Raw genomic sequence first — 6,000 nt, 5'->3', positions numbered from 1 at the left:
CATGAGAGATCGTGCTTCAAGCCAGATATTATAATTTTTAAGGTTGACAAGGTTTACGTGGTGGATCCGACCATTGTATCGGACGTATGTGAACTTGCAGATCGAGAAAAAGAGATAAGAGATATGTACGGGACGAACGAGTTTAAAAAATTAATAATTCCGCATCTTGAACTCGGTGACAAGTATGAACTAACTGATATAATTGTAATACATGTTGTAATAAATTGGGAAAGGATAATGTCTAAACAGGGCTACACAACAGGGTTTTGGAATAACTGATTTACCTACAATTAGTTCCTCTCTCTTTTCCCCCAATTCACAAGCGGGTAAAGAAGGGAGTTAGGTGAACAAGTAACTAATATTTCAAATTAAGTTATATTAATGTTACAAAATATTTCTTCCTTTTTTTCTATTTTTATTTCTATATGTTCTGTTTTTAAAGTGATTTTATTTTTATTTTACCCAAGCGTGGGTTTTATTCATTTTTAGCTCTCACTCAGCACACTAATGTAGATGTGTTTGGGGGGAAGATAAATAATAGTAAATTTTAGGACAGTTTTGTATATAGAATTTTATAGCTATGTGTATCTATACGTATTTTAACACAAACTTGCCATACACAAACGTGGCCTATTATTTTATTTTAGCCTCCTTATGCCCGAATCTGTGTGAATTCGCACTAGCTGTCATAGGAGCGCACCAACTCACATGTTTTTATATTTCTTCAACTAGATAAGTGGTATTTAGTCTAAAAACATTAATTGTTGTATTATTTTTCAGCCAGTAGCCTACTCCCCAATTCATAGCGCGGGGAAAGTGGGTGAATGGTTAAGTTTAATTAATTCATTTAAAAAAAAAAATACTTGTTCTAAATTCTATATTTACTAACCCAATATCTTTAACTTCTAATTAAATACTGGGTGGCAATTGGTTTATGGAATTGCAGTATGGACAAGTTTTTAAAATTTTAAACAATGGGGAAATTATACGTTTTCAAAAATTCTCCAAGGGTTTTAATCGGATGGCCATCTGAAACTTAATAACATGATGGACAAGTCGGAGCCAATGCCGTTTTAAACTATTATTTTCAATATTAAACTTTTCTAAAAATTCTTTCTGATCATCCCTTTAATATATTTACTTTAATGTACATTGTTCTAACTTTATTTTACATATATAAGTCTCAACTTTTTTAAATTTTCATATATGAATGTAAATATTTGTACTAGAGCAGAATCTACAAAGGGAGGCAGAGAGCAAATAACTATAGGGAACATGGTCCACAAGAAATCCTTGTTTAGGGAACTGAAGAACGATTAAAAGACTAAGATAAGTCCCCATCCCGAAAAGGACAAACATTCCAAAACAGAAACCGTCCTAGCAGGGGGTGGCCCATTCCCAACAGAACAGAGGGCCGTGTTTCTGCAAGTTTCAAGTCTCTGCCTTCCTTATTTAATAAGAAAACGCTGAATATGAACTGATATATGCATTGAGTGGTTACATGTGAGTGTGCTCATGAAAACGGAGAGTAACGCCCAAGGTTTTTAAAATGAATTACTTATAATACATATAATTAAAATTTTACATAGTATTTTATTCGATACTTTATTATAATATGGCTTAGTAATATTATAATAAAAGCATAGCTATACATTTGTAATTCTATATGATAGCCATAATTTCTTCATAGAAATAATAGAATGGCTAATATATACATATATACACAGGGTGCAGACTGCACAAGCTATCTCTGTCATTAAAATGATTTTTTTCAAAGGAAATTTTCTCTCCAACTAGTTATATTAAAAAATAAAAGCAAACTCTAGAATTTGATAGATTCTGAAATTTTTAATCAATAAAATTGCATCCAGGCTTAATTACAGTCTCTATAGAAGGCCTAAAGTGCGAACATGCCTTCACCACTTGGCCCATGTTAAATCCTGGAATTACTTCTTGATCCGAAGTTTGTCTTAGTGTTGCAGAGGTTCGGTTGGTTTGTTGTTTGATCGCCCCCTACACACACAAAAAAAAATCAATCGGATTTACATCCAGCAAATTTGGTGGCTACAAAACAGACGAGAAGAAGTCATCGCAATTGTCTTGGAGCTTTTGAATACTTTTTTACGAGGTGTGATAAGGAAAAGAGTCATTTGGGAGCCCTCTAATTATTCCTAACCTTGTGATCGAATGTCTCATCGAGTCTATGATTTTCAGCAATTGTTATGTTTTAGATCCCTGTGCGGATTCCGAGTAGGGGTTCCAGCCTTTTCCATATATTTGGGACAACAAATTTGTCAATTAATTCCATTTCTTATTCAAATGGTGCAAGTTTGAAGAAGGTATCTAACAAAAAAAAATCAGGTACCTAAGTGTCCATATTTGTCCAAGAGATTGTGCCAATGAGGGAGTATTGATAACTTGCGCACCATAAGGGATCAACAAGAAATTGTGAATTCGATTAACATTTGGCTATTTCCTAATTTATTCTTTTTTGCTAAAAAATTATTCATGAAAAAGAATAAGTTATGAAATAGCCATGACGTATCAAGTGCAACGAGTGAATCAACATCTAAAAACAAAATACATATGGTTTTTGTGTTAGCAAGGTAACACTGTGTTGAAGTATCAAAATCTTTATCCTTAAAACTTGGCTACTTCGCGACACATTTTATTAAATTAAAAATAAGTTGGATATTCATATGCTTTTCAAAAACACGACGCTACTGTTACGTAATAAGAAATATATTAGAGTCTGGTGTGGAAGAACAGGAAGACGTAAGAGCTGAGGGAGTTAATGAAAAGATGAGATGCCTACTTTCTCTTTACGGAGAGAGTAAATAAGCGTGAGGGAGGGTGGATATAATTTATATTTATCGCAAAACTACATCATCGCAGGAGAGTAAAAATAAAATAAGCACCTCTGGCGGTGCTTATTTTATTGTAAATCAACTCAAGGCAGCGGAAGTTACATAATCCTTCCTTTTCAATTTATGTATCTTGTCGTTCGGGGGGAGAAAAAGCATAATTAAACCAATGTAGAAAAAACAGAAACAAAACAAGCTTCAATAGGCTGTTCTTGTTGGTAGTCAATTATTGACTATCACTGCGACGAGACTGAATACCTTTTTCTTCATCTCATAACTGAATAACTCTTTTTATTTACGTTTGGATCACATTTGTTATTGGAACCTGGCTTTCAAAACTATCCAAGTGATCGTAACAAAGTCTACTTTGACTCTTTGAAAGGGGTAAGATTGTCGCAAATAACTATAAAATTTCTACAGTCAGTTTGTAGTTAGGAGGAATATGTGTTTTAGGGATGCTATTGAAACCACGCAGCTCAATAGACAACGCATCCTGGAAAAATTATTCTCTCGAACTAAATGTGCGTAGTTTTCCGTATCTACCGGGTGGTCCATTGAAATCTAAACACACTAATTAAATTATTAATAAAGGTTGTGAGATTGAGATTAATTCACATTTCCCTATATTAAACCACAAACAATTAGTTTTATTACAAAACAAACCTGAGCTCTCTATCTTATGGTCAAGTCGAGAAAATGACATTTAAACATGATCGACAAATTTACCTCCGCGCACTCCAAGCAGTTGGTCGTCTCCAGGACCACCGTCTGTAAGTCTGAAACGTTGGAGAAGAAGAAGGGCTCTGTAAAAAAGGCCAAACTGGATCTGAAGGAGCTTAAGAAAACAGCCAACCCTCTCAAGTCCATTAGGGCCATAAAATCCTCAAATCCACTATCAGCCAGCACTTGGTCTCTATGACAGAGGATCTTCCGTCGCCAACACCTAGAAGCCGTCATTGCCGGTAAGTAGGGTTACATTAATGATTAAGAGAGCTCAGACAAATATCTATGTATTTATATTATTAATTTAGATGAAATTATATTGTTAATTAATAAATTATATTTTGTTGAATTTTAAAATCCAAAGTGTCCAGATTTTAATGTACCACTCGTTATATTCAAATATCAGTGTTTATCATGGGCAACAAGTAGTATTCAATGGAGCCTATTTTTTATTCTTAAAGCCATTTTAGGAAGTTTCATAAAGATTTATTTGAAACTTGTCCATCAAATTTGAGCCCCAAACATGGCGTCTCCTTCAATTATGAAGACGGTGAAAATGTTCTATAGAATTGATCTAGACATAATTAAAAAGGGAGGGGGGCTTATCTAGAAGAACTTATTTAAAGAACCAAATTAGTTCCATCCAGTAAAAATTATAAAAGGAACGACGTAGTCCAATGGACAACGCATTCGTGTTAAATTATTCGATATGCGTAAGTTTGCGCAGCGGTAGTTCCTAAGAAGATTCCTTGGTCAGATGGATTAAATGTAATACTTTAATATCTACTCATACTTATTCAGTGCAGCTCCATCTGGAGCATTACAAAACAAGAAATTAACCATATCCAAAATTATGAAATTCAAAAATCACATCACAAAAAATGGGGTTTCCCAATCTTTATGATTACATCTATTTATTGATTATAGGCTTAGTACCTAAATCTTGAGGTCCACGAAGGGTGGAAAGCAATATAGGTAAAAATCAATGAAATTGTACTTAAACAATCTACTGTATAAATATGAAAAGCCTAAATGAAACCATAAATCAAGGCTATATAATATACTATCTACTTTTGTATCCAGCATTGTACAATGCACATCGTTATTAGCCGTCAACAAGCAGACCATCCTTGCTCCTACACTAATATATTTATAATTGAGCCCCCTTTATACGAAACATGTGTAATATGTATGTGTAGACTGAAAGCAATTCTCAATTCTCCATCTTTCTGCATCCACCCCGATAGCCTCCTCTCATGGCCACACTTTAAAAATCATTGACTCAAGCAACCTTCTTTTTCGGGACCCATGCTGGAACACGAGGCACTACACACTCGGCGTATAAGGTAGCTATGGCTCTATTTGTTTCTAATATCATTTCTTGAGTCCTATTTTTTTTAATAATCCAATGCTGCTCACAAAAAATCAACTTTCATATTAAATTTATTTAGAAAAAAAAAATTCAAATAGTAAATTTTCTATTAAAAAGCATAATTCCTTTTTTTTTTTTGGGGGAGCTACAGCCCCTCCAGCCTACTGAGTACTAGATAAGACGAGCCCTGTACAATATATTAAGTGAAATTCATTAACCTCAAATGAATCATTCGGTGACATTTGATCCCCACAAAAGGTATATACCTAGAACTACATAATTAGACAACTACTTTATTTGAATATATCTAAGTATCCACTAGATATGTACTTATTTTCCATAAGTAGAACGTTATATCATGTATAATTTTATTTATTTTACGTAAATACACATAACTCCTTCAATTTGTAAGTATGGCTTAACTGAAGGAGGGTATTATTTGGATACATAACATGAATGTAATTTACTTTTTAAACCTTCATCTATTTCCCAACTCGATCAATGCATTAGGTATTTGTGATGGATTCCGTATTAGTTTATTGACAGATTGATTGTCTCATTTTGAAATATTTTTTCATGTATATATGTTGGTATGTTATTTGAATTTGATGAGACAATTTTTTTTAATATTCAAACTACACCACTTCATAATATACCCAGAGGCGCTATATTATAATTAAAGTTGATAATATTGTAGGGAAAAACGCGTGCAAGGAGAAGGGGGAAAAGTACATATGGTATCATTGTTTAAAATAATGATGTGATTATCATCTGCCTGCTTTATTATGATTTTTGAGGGTATAACAAAAGTATTTATTAGCAAAATATTTAATGAAGATATACTATGTATAATTGACTTAAACGTTTTCTATCCGTTACAGTAGATTTGAAAACGTCCCCCTCCATAAAATTGTAATTCATTATGAACCTTATTCTCACAATAATAGCTAATGAAACGACAAAGTATAGTATTTCGAAATATATTTGAAGTTCCAAGTTTAAAAAAGAAGCCTTTAATTAAATATAATCTACATAATAAAA

The 6,000-nt window shown here is 33.0% G+C and overlaps 1 protein-coding gene across 4 annotated transcripts in view; it reads left to right on the top strand.

The window, feature by feature from the left end:
• Positions 1-2,937: 2,937 nt before the first annotated feature.
• LOC121118545 (protein cycle) overlaps positions 2,938-6,000 on the top strand; it is a 32,462-nt gene continuing 29,399 nt past the window's right edge. For 2 of the 4 annotated variants that reach the window (XR_011780162.1, XM_071888574.1), the window contains exons 1-2: positions 3,082-3,248; positions 3,296-3,826. The gene's annotated coding sequence lies outside the window, so the exon portion shown is untranslated. Of the gene's footprint in view, positions 3,249-3,295; positions 3,827-6,000 lie in introns of all 4 variants that reach the window. The other 2 variants (XM_040713123.2, XR_011780161.1) reach the window with 2 other exon arrangements.

Source organism: Lepeophtheirus salmonis, chromosome 5 (assembly GCF_016086655.4).
Source record: "Lepeophtheirus salmonis chromosome 5, UVic_Lsal_1.4, whole genome shotgun sequence".
In the NCBI taxonomy this organism is placed as follows: domain Eukaryota; kingdom Metazoa; phylum Arthropoda; class Copepoda; order Siphonostomatoida; family Caligidae; genus Lepeophtheirus; species Lepeophtheirus salmonis.
This window is presented reverse-complemented; position numbering and strand designations above follow the sequence as displayed.